The following is a 20,625-nucleotide window of genomic DNA, read 5'->3' as shown; positions in this document are numbered from 1 at the left end:
GATATTACCTCACCTGTCTCTTAACACCCACAACTGCAACACTGTGTGTAACTTTAAATGACTGCTTCCTACTGCAATAACCCTTTAGTTAGAGTATCAGAGGGGTAGCTGTGTTAGTCTGGATCTGTAAAAGCAGCAAAGAATCCTGTGGCACAGTCTATAAGGTGCCATAGGATTCTTTGCTGCCTTTAGTTAGAGCAAGTAACATTTAAAATGTGCTGGCTGCACAGAAGTCTCTTCATACTCAGCTGCTGCTCTTCATTTTTTACATATTTGTTTACAATTCACTGATTTCTTTAGATACTTTAAGGAGGAACTCTTCCTCCTCAGTAGTAAACATGTATCTTAATCTTTTAGGTGGGCAGATCAATGAATGAGCAATCCATTAAGCAATCATATAAAACACCAGGTGATTAACAAGGTTTTGTAGAAAGGTGAAAAAGTTTGAGCCACAATGGAATTTTCAAGCAAGTAATTCCACAGTAAACAAAACTGAAAGAAGGGTTTCTATATCACCACTATCTTTGGCCTTAAACTGCAGGTTCTCTTGAGGAATAAAATGAATGCTGAAGGTCTCCCACCCACAGCAGGATTTGCAGAGGTAGCGAGGGCAGGGTAACAGTTCAGTCAGAATTGTGTATATTGCAGACAAATACCAATTTCAAACAACTGGTTAATGAAAGCTGTAAAGGAAATGCCCCCACTAGGAGAGGATTGTTAAGTAACATGCTTGGGTGTAATGAAAATGGCATGGAAAGAAGCCACATTTTTAAGGTGTTAAGGAGATTGTTTTCTAGTGAGCTGTGACATTTAGCCACTCCTTTGTACGGTAGGTCAACATTTCAAGTTTAATATTTGACATTAAGGCTCTTTTTCTATAAAGCTGAAGTACTGGTTTCCTCCTTGTATCAGAAAGTTGTCAATGTCTAAGTTATAGTAAAAAGTACAGACATAAGATATTTGCTTATACTAACCTATCCCAATTCATTTATGGGGTAGGGAATGAAAGAGCTCATATGCTTAAATTTCAGCTATAACTGGTCTGCCTGTTTAGGAACTTGGGGCCAGACAGGTCTGTTCATTAATGAGATGCAGCTGAGGGGGTGGGGGCAGGTGTTCCCTATAAGGAGTCAGGCTGTCATTAAGGAAGGGGAGGCTGTGTGGAAAGGGGCCTCGTGGGAGACAGTGCTCAGCTAAAACAGAAAGGAAGCACCCTGCAGAGCCCAGGAACACCGAGCATGCAGCAGGGGTGCCCAGGAAAGGGGCTGAATTTGCTTCTTTAGTAAAGACATGGTGAAACCATTGTTGAAGGTCAGCAGGATGGTGGCAGAAGATTTCCTGTGTATGATTTGTAGTCTGTTGGACATTGTCAGATTTGGACTTTGAGGACTTTATCTTTGGGTTTGGAAGACTTAAGTTGGTTTTAATAATTGAGCCCAGACATGTAACCAAAGTGCAGAATCTGTGAAGTTCCCTGCTCAAGAGCCTGAGGGAGAAACTGAGGCAGAGCACTGCAGTGCCAGATCTTGCTCTAAGGAGCTGATACGTGATGGTGGTCAGTGATACTACTAACTGAAAGACTAATCTACTTCAGCCCACCTGTCCTAGCTCTGAGATGGATACAACTGCCTAGGTAGAAAATGGGTAACATTCACTTCCAGTCAGTGGAGAACCTAGAGGAGACTCTGTCCAACATACCCATGTTCTTTATCAGTGGTAAGCATTTATATTACACTAGTGCCGTTCTGTGCAAAGGTCAGAATTAACCCCTGGCCTGGATTGCAGACTACAATGCAAAAAGTGAAGGGGGTAGCACCTGTGGATTTAGTATAAAAGTGAGCCAATATGATGAATCGGCACAACTTTGTTCGTTTTGACTTTTTGTTACAACCCCTGTGTGGGGAAAGTAAATAGTTTGTCTGGGTCTGAGATCAACTTTGCTATGGCTAAAAAGCTAGGATTCTAGAATAGAGAAACTTCATGTCCGCTATTTGATATGCTACCACACCAGTATCTGGTTTTATTGTAAAAAGGTGGGGTATCGAAGATTACTTCATTATAATCTCTTTGGTTTTGAATGTGTTTGTTGAGGCTGTGGAACTAGCCATTTACCACCACTGAAAAATTACTGATGTTTGCCCACTTGGTGTCACTATGGGAGAGATTTTGAATTTAACTTGCTTTTGGTAGTATTGGCCTCCTGTCGTGCTGATTTTTCTCAACAAAAAAAAATTGTTAAAGATACGTTGCAAGAAGTTGGACCTTGTTGCTAGCAATATACAAACCAAGCTGACTGTAGATAACTTCATCTCACAAATTCATAGACTAGAGACTCCAGCTGGTAGGGACTGCTGCACTCGGGGGAAGGGAGAAAATTGGGCCCAGCCAGAGCTGAAGAGGAAAGAAAACTGCAGAGGAGCCAGCCACTGATGCTACCAGAAACAACCAAATCAGGGACTGCTGCACTGAGGGGTCAGATGTAAAATGGAGCCTAGCTGGGGCCACTCTTCTCCCTTCCCTGTGGGCTTAAGAGAAAACTGCAGAAAGGAGCCAGCCAGAGACTCTAGGAGGTAGGAGCAGAAGCAACCAAAGCACAGAGCTCTGGATATGGAGAACTTTTCTGCAGTTCTGACTGGCCTTTCTCTGCTCTGTGCTGTATGCTCCAACCCTCTCTTCTCCCTCAAATTCTCTTCACCTCACCTTCACTCCACCCTAGACCCCTCACCCTGTCTTCCCTTTTCCTTACATGTAGGTGATCCCGCTCCTAACTAACAAAACCCATTTTAAAAAATGGAACTAACCTGCCATTTGCTGCCACCACATTGTTCATTCTGCTGTTGTATTCTATCCTTTTCTGCATCCCCCTGGGGTTTGTCTATTTAGATAGTAAGCTCTTTGGGATGGAGCCATCTACTAGTTTGTACAGCACCTAGCACAATGCACTACTATCCATAACACGATTAATAACAACAACATGGGGTCACTGCCTGTGAAAGGACTTCAAACTACATGCAGCACTCGCTTCAGTGGTGCTGTGGGTGCTGTCGCAGCCCCTACCTTGAAGTAGTATTAACAAACACCAAATATATAGTTTACATGGTTTCCATCATCAGCACCCCCAACTCACTTCACCTATCACTGAAATAGGGATACTGCTGGCCTGTAAAATGGCAACACTTGGGCTTCTTCTTTGTTGTATTGTACAATTTTTTAAAAAACATTATTTTTGGTGGTAGTGCCTGTAGGCCCTAATGAAGATCGGCGCCTCCTGATAGGCACTGTATAACACAGAGTAAGAGTCCCTGCCCTAAAAAGCTTGTACTGTGTTTTAAATAGACAAGTGGGAGGCGAAAGAAGATGTAAACATGAAGACACACAGTGCCTTGTGTCAGAATGCTTACAACCCCAAATCATACCTAGAAAATCAAAATGGGCTGAGATGCAGATGAAAGAGTTGAGATAATTTTATAACAACACTATCTTAATCTGATCACTTCCATGTTTTGTTTTGCAGCAAAGGAGGTGGATCTCTAGGTGTGATCTGAAAGACAACCATTTAGACCAGGAAATGAAGAAAATCCAGATTCAAAAGAAACTACTGAGGCCATCTGGGAGGTAGGTTGTAATTACCTAAAGAACCAGTTTTTATATAGTGTGAGGAATAGTTAATATAAAAATAATCTTTGTTTTTTTTCTAACCCCTGTTCAACCAAAACTTTTCTCTGAATCATGAGTTTCTCATTGCGCATCACAAGCTAATTGGCCCCCTACCTTTCACATTAACCTGTTTTGCTACATGTTTTTGATGTCTCTAAAACATTGTAGTTGTACTCTCTTAAATGGTCATTTAAATGAATTTTTTACATAGATCTTTGTTCTTCATTATCCCATTTCTTATTTTCTCAAATTGACAGAATAAGTATAAGGCTCCAATGTTGCTAAAGCTTTCATCCATTGGAGCTCCTCCCATAATTAAAATTCACCACATACCTAAATCTTTGCAGGATTGGGGTTTACATTTTTAAATCTCATTTGTAATCCAGCAAGGCTACAGAATGTAGTTTGTGGTGCAGAAATATATCAATATAGTATGTGAACCCAGGAAGCACATATACAAATATTTTGAAAAGTCAGCATGTTTCTGTAAACTACAATAAATAACAAAGTGAAACTGTATTCTTGTTATTACAAAAGAAATAGCATAGCTATGCAATAGTTACCCAAAACGTTTGGTTTATCAAGAACATAGAGCACTATATTTCAGAGTAAGTTTCTGACCTGTTCAATGGAGCATGCAAACTGCATGTGGTTACTAATGAGATTCTTCTTTTTTTGAATGCGAAGCAGAGCGCTATGAAACACTGATTGTTCAAACACTGTTTAATTAAAATCCTTAATAGAATCACAGTCTGTTCTGCTGTGTTGTGAAATGGAAATGTAATCAAAAGCACTTTTTGTATTATAACAAATGTGAGGCAGGTTTTTTTTTCTTGGCGTAGTTTTAGTACAGTATATTGTAAACTTGTTCAGCATTTTTGTTGGAAAAAAAACAAAATACATTTCTCAGATGATGTGTTATACATAGAAAGTTTATTTATTTTAAAGGTTTAAAAACATCCTGTAGAAAGTGTACAAGTTTGGGCTGCAAGAGAATCTGACCTCTGATTAAACAAGACTACAAACTCCGCTGATGTTAATGGCCATTGTATACTCTCACAGACCTTGGGTAGATTGAAGCAACTCCGCAAATGTTTGCTTGATGGTTTAGCTTGCTGGGGCTTTTATTTTTATGTAGTCAGTGGATGAATTAGCTACGTGGCTACTGTTTTTGTTTTAAAACCTTTGTTTTTATTAACAAAGGGCTCTTTTCTAATATATGTTAGCTTATTAAGATTGCAAATTGGAAGTGCTCCTGCTGAGTAAACTATAAGGTGTTGATTTGGAAATATTTATCTACATTCAGAAGACACTTTATTAGCTGGAATTTGGTTGACGTTATAAGACAATGGTATCAATCATAAATAGCTATTATAGATTAACTGTCTTCACCATTAATGACCTTCAATTTGTTGGTGGTTTGTTGATTAAATGATGTAAACAATATAGTTTCCCAGCAGGGATCCTCAAACGCCATTTGTTGCTTAAATGAATGTGTAACAAAGGCTCATCCTTAGTTCAATCAATGCACAATTTTAATAACTTCTGTTTCATAAACATGAAATATATAACAGTCAGTCCTTCTGTGGGGAAAATAAAATGGATTCATTTGCATTTCATTTGCAATGTATTTGGTTTTGCAGAGTTATTAGGAAATAAGCAACGGAAAGGTCTTGAATTAAAATTATTTTGAGTAGCAAAAGCTTGAGAGAAAGTGGCGGCTTGCGCCCCCAGAGCTTAATGAGAGCTAAACTCAAGTCCATGAATAAATTTAAAACCTATCAAAAGATTAAGGCTGCAAGAAAATAATGATAAACATTAGATTCTGAAAGCAAGAATGGCTCCCAGTCTGAGATGGGAATGTCATGTTGCTATTCGTTTATGAGAGAATTCAGTGCTGATGTAAGGTGCCCTGATACACCGAACACATACTATAGGTTATGACCGGAAGTTTCAATCCTGATCCGGAGTGGCCACTGCTGTGGTGAGGAGGTGATTATACTTTTTTATGCTGAGACGGCCACCGAGGAGGCTATTTGTGACTGTTTTTGTGTTGCAGGTACTTGGTTAGTAGAAACATCACTGAGACCACTGAGCTCATTTTCACATAGGCCAACAAGCAACCATCAGATGGTAGTGACCTTTGATCTCTGCCCATAGAGTTTGTGAGGTGCCTGCAGTCATGAAGCAGAGTCACATGCAGGCATCTGAAGGCAGAATTAGACATGTAATGAAGTGGAAAGAAAAGAATAGTCCCATGTGGAGGCTCCATTTCCAATGTGGGTGAAGGTGCATAAATACCCAATGTGCCTGTAAAAACTTGCAATGTAAATGTAAGAGTAAAAGCTGGAGTGCTCTCAAGGAGGTAACAACTGGAGTTCCTGATACTTCTCTTTCCTTCTGTCACTGCGGGAAGACATGGCAAATCCTCTACTTCACTTTCCCTCTGAGCTCTTGCTTTCAATCTCCTGCTCTCTCACTGCAGCACAAAGTCAATGGTGCTTAGGCTTCTAAGTCACTTAGGTTAAAGTTTGGAAAGGTACCTACGTGAACTTCAGTACTGAATTGAAATTCCACAGATAGCCAAGTTCTGCCAGCGACCCCTTCCATCAAGGGTAGGCTTGGTTGGTAGCTAAAGCACAGGACTCAGTGCCAGGAGGTCTGAGTTCAGTTCCTGGTTCTGCCGCAGGCTTGCCATGTGACCTGGGCCAGGTCACGGCATTTGCCTATGCCTTTGTCTCCCCCTCTGTCAGACAGAGAGAGGATTCTTGTCAACCCACGGTGGTAATACTAATTCATTAATATCGTTAAAGGTCAGTGAGATCCTCAGGTGGTGATATTGAAGCATACATTGTTATTACTAATAGGTTTTTTTCCCCCTCTCTCTGGGCGGTACCACTCTAAAAATTGCCACAATTTCTGTTTAAATGAGCCACTTTGAAATGAACTACTAATTATCTTAATCAAGTGTAAAATGTTTATCCTTTGTAGTTTTGGTATTAGAAGCAGTAGGACTAAAAATGGGACACATCTCCTCCTATATTGCATTTGACAGCACACCCAATAGTCTGTGTTCTTAAATACGATATATTTCATCATTCATTCATGCTGTGTAACAATTTTGTTTTAAACTTTAATATGAAAAACCAAATTCTCTCTCGCCATCAACAAGACTATATCCTGAAGTGCCACAGATAATTATGGATGGTTACTAAGACACAACCTTTAAAAATTGAACACAAAGATGAAACCCTACATTTGGGTGTGCTCATGTGTTATATTTTTACTCTGTGACTGAAGGGAGACTACTTCCATTATTTCAGACAAGCCATTTTGGCAAGTCAGGCTGCCTGCAAGCAATATGCTCTGGCTCCAGACGTGTCATGAGATCTGCATGGGCACGAGGGTCTGCCCTCATAAGTCTCATTGCAGAATCAGGGCCTCTGAACTCAAGATACAGCAATGGAATCCCCTGACTTGTATATGAATCATTAGCCTTCAGGTGCACAGAACAAATAACTTTTGTCCTTCATAAAATAAATACAGGTTCTCTCTCTCTCTCTAACCACATAGTCGTCCAAATTTTTCTGCCTGCCTTCTATTATAGATTAATCCTGTGATGTATTTACCAAGAGTAGTATGTAGGCATTTCTGAATTAATCTTCATATGAGAAGATGACTGCCAGTTTTTGCTCATACAGCGTTGAGATGTCAAGATGTTTTCTGTTTCTTATTTTTTTAACATCTTTCCTAAGGAGACATACATTAATATCATTCTGAAAGCACTTTTCTGCAGGCAGTTCATTCATAACCATAATGCACTAGTCCATGGACAAGTTAAAACAGCATCAGTCCTTCAACATTGACAATTGTGAGCTACTTCAACTGAATAAATTAGGAACAACTAACTATTAAACGCCAACTCCCAAAAGCCACATGCTTGCATCTCATTTAGCATTTGAAATATCTATGCTAGTGCTAGGTTCACTATGTTTTAGTGGATGCTACCAAACTCTGGCTCCGAACTTAGTCATTGAAATAGGTTTGGAGCAAACGTTTATCCTTATATAGGGTAGGGAAAAAAATGTGAGCTTGGAAAAAGTGACACTTTTGTTTCCTTATAAAGTAAGCCTACAAGAGTGTTTGTTAACTGAAAGATGTGTCCCCTTGGTGCACATGCTAAGGATTCATTTCTTTTCATTGGAAATTTTAGCCACTGCAAAACACAGTGACCTAAGCCAAAGGGATACCTTGGAAACACAAGTTCAGATCCCAGCTTGGGGGTTGCAACCTTTTGGTGATGAATTGAGTTTGATGAAGGAAAACGTAGGTCTTCTATTTCTAGGATAGCTGTCATAATATTTGAGGCCTTGTGCTCTGGGTGACCATTAATGAACCCAGGGTAATTTCAAAGAGGAGGGGGGTTATTCTAAGTTTCTTCTCTCCCTGGTTGCTGCCTTCCCTCTGAGGCAACTGTATTTCAGAGGTGCTGTATGTATGTAAGTCCCATCTGTTAATACTGCTAAGCATAGGGCTTATGCGCTTGACTACTGGGACTACTCAAGAGTAAGCACTGCACTCGTTAGTAAATTCTGGCAGCATTAGGCCACTAGTTTGTAAAGTGCTTTGGGAAGAAAGGCTCTGTGTTTTGTTGTGTTCAAATTATAGCAATTGTTGTGTAGTCAAGAAAGGGTTTTGTAGTAATAATAATACCTAGTTCTTACATAGTGCTTCTCATCAGTAGATCTCAAACCATACAGGTGTCTATTTTATATATTCTTTTTTATTCTTTCTTAAGCTCTCACATGTGGTCAACTGTTTATGGCGGCTAGAGGAGGCCTTTGCCCCAAGGGGCTCACAGTCAAAACCGAGAAAGATCAGACGAGAACGCCAAAAGAGATGCAGAGGTTTTCATAGGTGGGATTGGTGAGGGCATTGGATTGACATGGGTTAGTGTTTGTAAGCCTTGTGGAACAAGTGAGTTTTCAGGAGGGATTTAAATGAACAGAGGCTGGGAGCCTGGTGCGCTGACCTAGGCTGACCCAGCCATAGAGAGTAGCGTGGAAGAGGAATGGGAATGGGAAAAGGAGACAAAGGGAGTCGTATGGCTGGTATCATGTAGAGGCACATAGTTGGCGAGATAGGATGATGTAGGGCAGGGTGCAGAGCTTTGTCAGCCAAGGGCAATAGTAGGAAACGTGATTCAGCAGGGCTCCAATCCCTCCTGGTGCTCAGCAAAGCACTTAAGCGTATGCTCAACTTGAAATCTCATTTAACTCAATTGGACTAGTCACATGCTTAAAGTGAAGCATGTGCCTAAGTGCTTTGCTGGAGCCAGGCTGTCGTGCTAGACACTTTGCAGGAACAAGCCCCAGGAAATGGGAGGGTAGAGGATTATGGAGAGGAGTTGAATAGAGCAGTGATGTGGGCTGTGTAATCTCAATGTCCCAAAAGTCATATAGCAGTGTAGATAGTGGTATACATCTGTAATAGAAAAAGGTCTTCAAGGAAAGTGGTTGAATTTTAAAGATTTTCTAATTCTTGTCTGTTTAATTTGCAATAAATGATGGGGTGTTTTCTATAAGTGCTGGTTAGAGGCTTGCAATCTCGTTGTTGTAAAGTAATCAGGCACACATGCATATTAATGTTACCATTGTTGAAGAAACAACAATTCCATTATTTAATAAATTCCTGCTACTAACACACAACAAACCCCACTTCAAAGCTACAGTGTGTGAGCCAAGCTCAATTTCTTGCCTAGCTGGCTGCTATTACGATTAAATCAATGCACTCGTATTTAGTAAAAGGAAGGGGGGGGGGGGGAGAAATTCCTTAACATATGTTAATGTTTGAGGCTTAGTCAGTTTCAGACGGTCTTGGGAAAATGAGATTAATCGCAGTTAGAGCTGATTTCAGAATGAAATGGGAGCTCAGCTGCATGACTTCATTCCTTTGCTTTGAAAGTGCAGGGAGGGGTACTTTATTTTTTCCAGCCTTCCCTCCCCCACACCCCATCCTCAAGTAGGGGCAAAGGGAAAGTGAGGAACTCCCAAAGGGACACATGCTGCTGACAAACTAGGATTACCCTGATATTAGCGTGAGGCCAAAAAAAAGTTTTTCCTCTGAGCCCTACATCCTAGCAAACGCTTCCCCCTTCTGTAGCCTATCAAAATGCCTTAGTCGGAGATGTAAAACCTGAATCTTCCTCAGCAGAGCTAACGGTGGGTGCTTACGCCTTGGCCACTAGGTATGGGTACTGAAATCAGCAATAGCCATGTTCTCTTCTCCACTCATGCTCAGAGGCTGAGATCATTGCTTCTGTAATTTTCCCAGGATCTGATGACCAGATGCTCTCTATTTAGATAGTACATCGGTGCCAAATGGGTGTGGGGGAAAAAAACTACCAACAAAACTACCAACTGCCCTGAAAACCTAACAGGGATCATTATCTGGGCTCAAACAACAGTGTCCTGGACAACTACCAAGAAAGCCAAGGTGATGCATTAGCAATATGGTAAAATCAGTAATATCTCCATTCTTCATCTTCCCTATCTTCAGTACATGCGTGTTTTGTCTTTTTCAATTTTCCACTTATAGAAGAATTTTAAGCCAGTTCTGCTAGATTGGGCCAAACTCCACTCTCGGTTACACCCATGCAGCCCCTCTCGCTTCAGTGAACCGGGCACAATCATAACTGAGAGTAGAATGTGACTCAATAGGTACAAGAAGAAACATTTTAAAGCGAGAATAAGCTTCAGATGCAGGGGTACGGTAAGTGAACTAGGATTTCGCCACAAGGTGGTGCAGTGATCAAGTTAAGCGGATGTGGTGTTAACCTCAAGAAGAAAAATGGATTTGTAACCTTTAAAGATAGGAAAAGTGCTGGTTTGGGAAACAATTGTTCTGTTCCTGGCTATTAGCTCAGATAGGCGACTTAGATTAACATCTAGACAAACCTTCACCCAATGAAATGTCACTCTTTGATTTATTGTGGCTGTATTGGACAGTAATTTGATGTTGCAGTGTAGAGGCTAGTCTTAGGCTGTTCACTTCCATTGAAAGCAATAGAATGAGATTGCCAAAGACGGCTAAAGATTTTTTTTTCTCCAGTCCTTAAAAACAAAAAATAAGGAAGCTACCTGCCCTCTATCCCGCCTCACACCATTTCAGCACTGTCCAGCAGGGAGCTAAGTGGAGTGTTTTGGTGTAGCCTACTTGGCGAGGGCTAACCACTCGAATACATCCCCAGGGTACTGCGTGAGTTGACGCTACCATACTGCCGCAGCTTCACTGCTATTGTTGTTTGGTGGAACAAAACTAGCGTGGGTATGTGTACAAGTGCTGCAGTCACGCAATGATTACAGAGCAGATGTACCCCATGGCTCCGATTCAGCAGAGCAGTTAAGCACAGGGCTGGATCGGGTTTCAGAAATTGTATGGAGGCTGGGCCTCCCCAAACAGCCAGGCATGGCCTGGCCCCCACCCCCTGTCCACCAACCCCCCTGTTCCCTGATGCCCCCCCTTCCCCCCCATCCACACACACCCCTGCTCACCTCTTCCCCTCCCTTTTCACATTCACATTCACATATTCAGTTCTATTTCATGCAACGTTAGCTCCGGCTCGGTGCAAATCCTCTGCTTCTTTCAACGCATTTTTGGTGAAATCTCTTTATTCTTTAAAAAAAAAAATGAAAGCAGCTTTTTTTATCTCCTATTTCTTTGAACTCTCCTCTCATGCAGCCTCCTGCTGCTTGTGCAGTGCCCTGCTCAGGGCTTCAAGACATACAGTGTAACTGTAAACACTTATAACAGCAACGGGAGGGGTTCTCCTGTCACTGTCGTTAATCAACCATCCGAAGAGATGGTAGCTAGGTCAGTGGAAGTATTCTTCCATCAACGTAGCGCTGTTGATGCCAGGGGTCAGGTCGGTTTAACTGTATTTCTCGGGGTGTGGATTTTTCCCACCCTTTAGAGATGTAGCTATGCCATTGTACCTGTTCAGTATAGACCAGCCCTGAGTCTTGGAACTTTAATGGGAGTAGTTGGGATTAGCCAGACGAGAGGTCACAGGGCAACTGTGTGGCTGGTAGTTCTGAGCTGATCTTAATAAGACCGAGTGGGAGAGAGAACCACAAAAACATGCTTAATTTCAGTCTCCCACTGAAGCTGGGGTTTGCTCACAATCTTTAGATCTCCCTAGAAGGTGAGGAAATTGTGAAGTGGACCATAAACATGGAGTAATTCTGAGAGGGGATTGTTGGTAAGATGTTGGCAGAGCTGAACCTCAGATGGCTCCCAATGAGCCAGCAGCCAGTGCCAAGCCTATGGTCTCTGCATATACTGGGGTGTGGACTGTTTGGGAAGCTGAATTCCCTGTAGAAGGGGCATACTTACCCCTTTCCCAACAGAAGAAAGAGGAAAGAATTCATGATTGAGACCTTAGTGTTTACTGTTCTCAATACCAGAGAAGCATATGTAGGGGATTCAGATATGGAAAGGGTGATGGTAAACCTTGGAAACTGCAGGGAGGAGTGCAAAATTGTTGGAAACTTGATAACAATTTGCTGTCTTTCTAAGGACTAACACAGCTTTGCATTGATGATTGCACACATCCACTTAAGAACAGCGTTGTGCCAAAAATGGATCCTGTGGGAGTTTACTAGAAACTAGGGAAGTAGCCGATTAACCGATAAGCATCAGTCTTACCAGTAATGTATTCTGTTAACATTTAAATGCCTAATGTGCCGGGCGGCAGCCGGGACCCTGGGCATGGGGCGGCAGCCGGTACCCCGTTTAAAATGTGGTGATGCTGCAGCATCCCCCCGCATCCCAAGTTCCTGTGCCTGTGTTGTGAACTTAACAGTTAAATGTTTAACCGATACAATTTAAATAAACGGTTATTTTTTTAAATACTATTTCCATCCCGACCAGAAACTTTCTTCTATTTGCTGATGTCTCTTGATTAGCAACTACACTTTGAGAACCAGTTGTTAATCCATTTAATATGGGACATATTAATTTTTAAAAGTAGACAGTTACATGCCTTTGTGGTGTGGCGGCTGACCCACTCCCTGAGAAAAAGGGCTAGAACAGGCCAGAGAGGCTGCACAGGCCAGCAGCCAATCAGCAAAGGCCTATGGAGAGCCAATCAGGGCCGAGCTATGTTCTGTATAAAGGCTGCCTAACAGAGACGGGGATGAGTCTCTCCCTGGCTGGCAAGGGAGAAGGACTGGCTCCTGAGGGAAGGAGCTAGCACCTTGGACAGAGCAGTGCTGGGCAGGCTCCAGGGGAGCAGAGGAGAGCTCCAACCCGCTTACCTGCCCGCCTGCGGCCCTGTTAAAAAGGGTTGAGAAGGTGCACAGGGCCAAAGGGGAAGTGGCCCATAGTCGGACAAGAGGGGAGAGAAGGAGGGCAGAGAGAGGCTACCATTAGAGGGTCCCTGGGTCGGGACCCAGAGTAGCGGGTGGGCCTGGTCCCCCCCCCCATTACACTGCACCTGGCCACAGAGGGGTGTTGCCAAGACAGACTGCAACTTGCCCCTGAAGCGAGGGGCTAGATTTTGGGGTTGGGGTTGGCCACTGAAGCAGGAGCAAGCCGAAAGACTGCTGTTAACCCCCCCCTCCTCCCCGAAGGGGGTGAGACTGGAGTAGTGGGCACTGCCTCAGAGCAGTGTCCTGAAGCAGACACCACCGAGGGGGGAGCAACGCGGGTACCAAACCAGCAGAGCAGACAATGGGCGAGACGCCACGCACAGAGGGTGCTCCGTAGCCGACAAGAGCTAATTCCCGGAGTGACCGGCAGGGGGCACCAGCGGTGGTGAGTCGAACCCCGTCACAGCCTTACAGAAATCCTAGTATAGAACACCAACACAACTGCCTTTTAGCAACCAGACTTGTAACCTTGCTAAACAACATCATATTTGCTCAACAAGACCTCTTGGAGAGATATTTGGCACGAGAAACACTATACAATTGCATCTGCATTATATGGGAGTTTTCAGTGTCAGAAAAACCAGCTCTTGCAGGTGTGATTACCGTGACAAAGTCCTGTCAAGCAAAAGTATTGTCAAGCTTATTCAATGCTAGGCCTGAACCTTCCGGAAGGCTCAGAGGTCAAGCATAGCAACCAGAGCAAGTGTAGCAAATTCAAACTAGGAAATATTGTACACTTGTGGTCGGCTCCAAAAAGCAGGCTTTGCAAAATTAGATACAGACTTGTGGTCAAGGTGTAAAGCAGCCAAGCACTTCTTTGGGCTGTTTTAAATGTTTTTGTGTCTGACAAATTAACCACAGTTAGGACAATTGGCTGTATTCGGAGAATATGAGCTGTGCACCTGTGCATAGATCATAATTTCAAAATAACTACCACAGTAAACATTTGGCCTCACCTGATTGGTTGACCTGCTTCAAAACACAGGGGGGCAGATGAGATCAAATGTGTAGCGCCCCAGGTGGGTTTGTGTGTGTTGACCTAAAAGAGATCACTCTTTACACCCCCTGCACCGAGGAAACTTGAACTACACCAACTTATCTGTACCTGGCCAGTGCAAAGAGCGGTCGACTAAAAGGTAACGTATTCTCGGCAGGGTAAGGTTTTAAAGTAAAATAGTCTGGTTGCATGCAGTGTAAAGTAACGGAGTAAAGAAGTCTGGGTTGCGCGAGCTGATTTGATCTCTAGTTGTACTGACACTACAGTATTAAAAACAGTGGTGTCGGAATAATTTGATCTCAGGTTATATCAATGCTGCAGTATTAAAAAGAGTAGTAAGTACCTGATGCATAATATTACTTGTGCTTGTCTTCAGTATAATTTGTCATTTATATTAATCCTTATTCAATGCTGGTCTTTAACTTTTCTTTTCCTATTCTGTCTGTGTTGCATTTATAGCTGTAAGTCATTAAAAACCTTTCTTGAGGAGTAATCAGTAGTTTTAATTTCTTTATGCGGACACCACTTAACCTCATTACATGGGTGGTGGGAAGTAGCGATCACCCAGGGTATAATTAGGGCCTTGATGTGTGTCTCCCTCTTCCATAATCTCCTCAGCTGGATCATTTCTTCATATAAATAACATCACTTAAGCAAACAGTCTCCTCTCAACTAAGCTATGTGATTGATTAGCTGGAAAGAGTTCACTTTCGAAAGTGAGGGTGACAATTAAAGGAGCAAATTTTACCACTTCTGAAATAAAGAGCAGAGAGAACACAGGCGTCTCCTCAGTCCGCTTCCAGAAGTTATTCCACGCAAAGTACAAATGTGTTGCTACTACTCTTGCCCTATAATGAAGAAAGAAGCAAACAAAACTAGCGGGTGCACTGGCTCTGTGCAGCTGGTATCTACAGCCGCAATCCGAGCCTCTAAATCATGCTGGCATAAGGATTCAGGTTGTTAGCAGAGTGGCTGACTCCAAGCACCTCCACATTCCCTAGAGCTCCATCGCACAGCACAGCCAAAGAACCAACGTCTGAGGGAGCCAGAAGCGCTAGAGGCAGTGAGGTGCAGAGGGCCCCTGTGAATGAAATCCTGCCAGATTCTGCTGAACGCACACAATTTTTCCATGGACTAAAGTTAATGTGTCAGGGTTTGATCCTGCAACCCTTATTCACTCAAGTGACTTGAATGGCACTACTTGCATTAGTAATTACCACAGGATCAGGTGCTAAATATGCGTGTAGCACCCTCCCCCACCACCCCTCAAATCATGCATTTTATTTTTAAATTTCATTGCAAACCCAAATCCCTTGGTGTGTTTTTGAAGCCCCTGGAGCTGCAAGCTGATGGCATTATTTTCTACTCTTTTCCTCTTCCTTGTTAATTCTGTCGATATGGTTTGGGGATGTTGTGTTTTGTTATGGGGCTGATGCTGCAGCTGCTCTAAGTTAATTTCACTTGGAAGTCTGTGGAAGTTTGGCATGGGGAGCATCATCAGGACTTATGGATGGTGAGCCAGAAAGGCCCCCTCCAGGGTGGCAGCTTTGGTGGTTGGTTGTGTGATGTGGGCACCTGTGTACGTGCCCAGTGTCCCTGGGAGGGTCGTACTCTGGTTGGTGGCCCATGCCATCACATCTTCATTATTGTTCTCTGCATTAGCTAGATTAAAGCTGGCATGGGTATGCCTCCCTGTGCTACAATCAAACCTTCCCTTGCAGTGTAGACATACCCTGGCTAAACAGCCATCTGGGGGACGAGGGGGGTGGGCTTGAGTCATCACGGATATGAGCTGAAGTTTAAACCTGCAGCCTACAGTGAATTCTATGGAATACAGGGTCTATCTCCTGAGTCATTTGGCCCCCTTATAGTGATATTTTAAAACGTTCTGTTGCATGTTTCTCCTGAGTGTGGGGGGGAAATGGATGTATTTCATAGTAATGTTGGGGACAATTTTTAGAAAGTGCTCATCACCTGTTGAGGACTGGCAGTCAAGCTTTCTTGACAATCTGATCACTTATTTAGGTGGCTCTGAGATCTTACGAAAATCTGACCCTTAAATTCTTGGTTGTTTTTCTTTTAGTCTCCTGCATAAAGAACCTAAACCTAATCCCACTCTGTTCCACAATCTTTGCATTACCCTCCTACCCCTCTTCCCATGAAATTTTGCATTTTAATGTACAACCCTGTGAAAACCTGCTTCCATAACATGTGGCAGGATGAGCTCTCATCTTGCATGAAATTATAGCTTTCCCTACAGCAGTCTAAAATGTTTTGGTCTTAAATCCATAATTTAGGGAGAAAAAGAGAGAAAATAAAACAGTTACTGTCATGTGAAATAGTGGATAGTAATATCAAGGATCTCTACAGATCAGAGTGTGATGTGCGGAGGTAGCTCTGAAATAGAAGTCTTTTGTTTTTCCTTTTATTTTAAGGCTGAGATTTTTCAAAGCTGCCTTAAGGGATCTTGCAGTCTTTGAAAATCTCTGCCTAAATTTCTATCCGTAGTGTTCAACAGCCATTTCATACGTGGGTTACATGTAGCAAGTTACAAAGGAGTCATACACTCTGTACTCTCTTATGGATACTTTACTTCTGTTCGTTCTTTCCTATTGTTTAATATAAATAAGCCAATTTAGACTGGAAGTACAGGTTTTGCCATTTGTGGATGGAAACGTGACAAGGAGGATGGCTGGGAAGGGAAAGTGGGGCTTATTCCCAGCCTGATTCACTTGGTGTTGTTTTCCAACTGGATTCTGCTCCCATTTGGCTGTTGGAGCCCGGCCCGTTCTTAGTGCATTGTCTTCCCTGACTAGCAGTTATTAAAGACAACCAGCCCGAAATCTCCATAGACCAGTCATTCTAATAGTTTCTTCTTATAATGCAGACTGACCTTTGTAAAGCACTTGGAGACCTAAGCACGAGAAGGGCTGAGTCTGACCTCTCTCGCGCCAGTCTTACACAAATGGGACTCTGTTGAAGTCAGCAGAGGTACTCCCAATTTACACAGGAATGCCACTGACTTCAGTGCAGTTACACTGTGTAAAATTGGCATAAGTGAGATCAGAACGGAGGCTCTTACTGGCCCTGCGCACATAGATTGTCAGCTCTTCAGGGTAAGGACTGTTGTGATGTTTGTATCACACCCATCACAGCGGGGCCCTGATCCTGGTGGGGGCCTAAGGATGCTACCACAATACAAATAAAATCATAGACATCAACACATGTCACTCAGGTGGGTGAGAATTACAGCCCTCGCTTTGCAGGTGTGGAAAGATGCAGTACTGAGAGGATAAGTGATTTACTGAAGGTAACGCAGTGAGTCAGTGGCAGGGTCAGGAATAGAACTCGGGACTCCCGGCCCAACTGTAAACATTCAGATTCAAACCAGAGAAAATACCTTGGACCAGATGTTCAACTGGTGTAAACTGGTGCAACTCCATTGACTTCATACCCCCCGCACAAGGCCCCATGTTGTTGTTTTTTAGATCTGAAAGACTGCATATGTTGCCACTAATAGTCCACCAAGGATGCAGTAGATACAGACTTACTAAAGAGAGAGGTTGCAAATTGAATTCTTTAGCCAAACCCTTCCAGCACTTGCAGAATATACTTGCTTAAACCGTTACTGGATGCTGCTGTATGGATTCCACTAGTTTATTTTCCCCTCAGATTGAATTAATAAAGGAGGAAAGAAAAGTAAATTACGGTGCACAAGTTACAGAATCAATAACCTATTAGCTGTCAGCAAACCTAGGCAATTAATTCAGAATACAGTGCACTTAATCAAAGGCAGTGGTGAATAGATTGAAACCCTAAGGTAATAGGCAGAAAAGATGCAATGTAGGATTTCAAAAGTAAGCAGCTTTCTCTTCTACATAGGAAGTTAGAGAATGGGAAAGACAGAGCCTGAAATTCTGTGTCTCAATTGGTCTCTGTGTGATTTGCTCAGTTTGCAAATCGAGAGATTATTTTTTGTTCCCAGCTGCCTGCTCTATGATCTTCCCCCCCACAACAACCTGAGAGCCAAGCTGGGTTATTTCTGGCTTGTGCATCGCCATCACTAATCAAGTTCCTGCAGTTGGAACTTGTTCTAGTTTTGTTACCACATTTTTTGAGGCTAATGCACAATCAGAATAGAACCTGGCTCACTTTCCACAGCTGTGTTCGTTCTGCAGTGCTCAAAGGCATTAATATTTTGCATTAGGTCAAATGCTATTATTTACATCAGCGGGGCTTATTGATCGTGGCTATGCTGTAGGCATATCGCCACAGTGCTAACTAACCTCCCACAGTCTATACCCAAACAGCTGGCTCAAGGTAAAACTTGGTATCAATTTTCCTGGAGTTGGCCTTTTTGATTCTTCTACGGTCAGGGAAATTATAGGATATCGTAGCATACTGCAGGAACTGCTGTAACATTTTTTTTATTACAAACATCAGAAACTGTTAGTGTAAAATGTGCACTGATCTCTACAACTAATGAGCAGTGGCTGATGTCACTTATTCCTGCTGCTGTTACCTGCTTTCTCTATAATATAGCTCAGGGTTCAGCAGCCTTTCAGAAGCGGTGTGCTGAGTCTTCATTTATTCACTCTAATTTAAGGTTTTGCATGCCAGTCATACATTTTAACGTTTTTAGTAGGTCTATCATCTATAACTAAACTATTGTTGTATGTAAAGTAAATAAGGTTTTTAAAATGTTTAAGAAGCTTCATTTAAAATTAAATTAAAATGCAGAGCCACCCGGGCTGGTGGCCAGGACCTGGGCAGTGTGAGTGCCACTGAAAATCAGCTCACTACTGTGTTTTTAAGTGCAAGAATATAAAATAAATAAGTTTGAGGCCTTCTCCCACTAGAGACCACCTTAAAAGCATAGGACAAACCCTTTGATTTCAAAGATAATTCCATAGATGAACAGTTCTGACTTTTCAGGATTACTGTTCAACAAATGCATCTTGCCACAGGTGTCCTCTTTCAAAGGTCATTAGCTTTGACTGAATGGTAAAAAATGCTAAATTTAACATTTTACCCAGATATTTGCGAGCAATGTAGGATGTTGAGGATTAGATTTGCTCTTACCTTACCTTTGCTTTTATATAGCTTCTTACATCCCAATATGTCAACCCTTCACAAATATAACTAACTGGAACATCTCTGGGAGTAGCATTCCCATTTTAGAGATGGGAAAATTGCAGTAGTATGTTTAAATGGCTTGCCCAAACCCTACAGGAGATCAATGCCAGAGCAGGAACTAGAGCCGAGGTACTGATGAGGAGGAGTGTCTCAGGCCCAGCATGAATAGGGCATTCTAAAACTCTCTTGTTTACTGGTACACCACCATAAAGTGTAGTTCAAAGTTTCACCTCAAGTTGTCATTGACTTCCTTCTATTGTAACAATCGCCATAAACACCCTTTCTCAATGATGTAGTTAAAAAATAGAAGAAATCATTAGTGTTTGAAACTTTAGAAGTCATAGTTTCCAAATTTTTAACAATTTCCTTCCTTTTTCTGTTTAGTTATACAGTGTGTTTTATAGGGTAAGATAACCTTTTTGAAAGTTCTTGAGATGGTATTCAGATATGGTATTAAATCTTTTATTAATTGTAATAACACAGCTATTTGATTTCTTGGGAGAAAAGTTAGCTGAAGACCCAAAGCTGTTTCTTTTTTTAAGGTAAGAGAAAACAGCTGCATCCACAAGGAGAGAGAAGAAAAGCGAAAACTGAAAATGCAACTTCTAGCTGTGTCTTTCTTGCTTGCAACATAGGTGCTGGGAAACCAGTGACAAGTCACATGACTCTGTTAGACCCTCTGAGGGCTGGCAAACTTTTACCAAACTTGGGCTAAAACATTGCACAGAGTTTTCCTTTTTAATTGCAACAGTGTTGCAAAAGCTGTCTTGGCTGGCTAACCCAAACTCTTATTAGACAAGAGGACAAATAAGATGGGGTAGGAAAGATGACATGCTCTGGTGATGTTGATATCAAGAACCTCAAGCTCACATCCCAGGAAGCTCAGGATTCAGCTGAACACATCGGAAGCAGAGATGTTGTTTGGTACCCTCGCCTCACTTGATCAGGATGACTTTCAGGATCAGAAAAGCAAAGGCCCAATGGTGGGAAGATAGATGAGCAAGTTGGGGCTGGTGTCACCTATGACCATGAAGCAGAGCTTAGCACAAGCTGTTCAGTCTCAACTTGTCAAACTAGTTTAGCTGGAACAAGTTTCTCAGTGACTTCCAGAAAAGCAGTGGGCAAAAAGGGATGCAACCTTGTCCCGTTAAAATTATGCAATCAAACAACTTATCCAGTTATTTTTATATGTGGATGCTGATTTCTAGTTCTAGCACTATCTTGATGTGTTGCTATAGCAATGTGGTGACCCCTGGAGACCCATAATTGGTGATTCTTATCATAAACACATCCAGTTTGTACCAGTTTTGCTGTCTCCAACTCACATTAAATTGCTTATAAAAGTAACCTTAATAGCCCAAGCAGGATTTTTATTACCTTTCACTACTTTGGGCAATTCAGGAA

The 20,625-nt window shown here is 42.3% G+C and overlaps 1 long non-coding RNA gene across 2 annotated transcripts; it reads left to right on the top strand.

Annotated features, from left to right (window-relative positions):
• The first annotated feature begins 1,174 nt into the window (after window positions 1–1,174).
• Window positions 1,175–20,348, top strand: LOC123353023. Of its 2 annotated transcripts, none has more exons than XR_006574354.1 (3): window positions 1,175–1,716; window positions 3,515–3,615; window positions 19,764–20,348. It is a non-coding gene; the product is annotated as an uncharacterized LOC123353023 (long non-coding RNA). The 2 variants fall into 2 exon arrangements; XR_006574353.1 differs by lacking the exon at window positions 19,764–20,348 and adding an exon at window positions 4,606–4,786.
• Window positions 20,349–20,625: the final 277 nt, after the last annotated feature.

This window comes from Mauremys mutica, chromosome 19 (assembly GCF_020497125.1).
Source record: "Mauremys mutica isolate MM-2020 ecotype Southern chromosome 19, ASM2049712v1, whole genome shotgun sequence".
NCBI classification, from domain to species: Eukaryota; Metazoa; Chordata; order Testudines; family Geoemydidae; genus Mauremys; species Mauremys mutica.
This window is presented reverse-complemented; position numbering and strand designations above follow the sequence as displayed.